The following is a 1,255-nucleotide window of genomic DNA, read 5'->3' on the forward strand; positions in this document are numbered from 1 at the left end:
TTTTTTTTTTTTTTTTTTTTTTTTTTTTTTTTTTTTTTTTTTTTAAGTGTTGGTGCTATCCCAGAACTGCTATGCTGATAAAAATGTTCTGAGGATCCTTGTGTCAATATTAGCAAATGAAAAGGGATTATGTTGACGCTGGGTGCTAGAACTAAGGTCTTCCGATGGAAGAGTTATTTTAGTGTTCAATATCCCAGGACATTTTGTGGTCAGTGGGAGAAACAGCCCAAGATATGAATTCTTATCTTGAAAATAATAAAATAAAATGATGCTTTATTTTTTGTATGTTGACATATTTTTGTCTCTCAAAATCAAGATTTTTGGTAGCTTTTTTTCTTCTATTTATAAATAGAGAATCAGGAGCTAAAAGAGGGGAGTGAGTTTTTAAAAGATATTTGGTTGGTAGATTTTTAAACTTGACTTAAACTTTGGAATCTTGACTTCAAGTCCCTGTCTACTTTGCTGTCTTTTGGGCTAGCATGGCACTGAATTTCAAAATAGTTTAGTGACCAAGTGCCAACTCTCTGAGATCAGATAGATTTGGGTTAAATTCTATTTCTGCCATTTTGTATTTGTGTAACATGGATTTGGTAAATTATTCAATACTCTAATATTTCAGTTTTTTTACCTGTAAAGTGGGAAAATAATAGCATATCCTCGATAAGTTCTTGTTTTGAAGTGAAATAACAGGGATATACCTGAGCTATAGTAAGAACTCATTAAATGTTAGTTGTAATTATCATCATTATTATTGATGATGATATTAAGAGGCAGAACCACTAAGTCAACTACTTTTGGGGTTTAATTATGTCATTCCACATGTTCTCATTTTTTATTGTTACATACATGGGTAGCATGAAACTGACTATAATGATGATATTTCAATTTGTGAGACTAATATAAATGTTATATAAAGAACAATGCTCGACATTCCACTGAGGCTAGCAGAACTCACCTTGCAAAATTTACCTAGGTCATGCGAACCAGTTAGGGTTCTCCAAGTAAATGAATTAATTATATATCATATATCATATATTGTTTGTATATATATCATATATCGTATACAGTTGACCCTTTGACAATATGAGTTTGAATTGCACAGATCCACTTATATGTGGATTTTCTTCCACCTCTGCCACCCCTGAGACAGCAAGAACAACCCCTTTTCTGCCTCCTCCTCCTCAGCCTGCCCAACATGAAGACAATGAGGATGAAGACCTTTATGATGATCCACTTCCACTTAATAAAGAGTAAA

Source organism: Piliocolobus tephrosceles, chromosome 11 (assembly GCF_002776525.5).
Source record: "Piliocolobus tephrosceles isolate RC106 chromosome 11, ASM277652v3, whole genome shotgun sequence".
NCBI lineage: Eukaryota > Metazoa > Chordata > Mammalia > Primates > Cercopithecidae > Piliocolobus > Piliocolobus tephrosceles.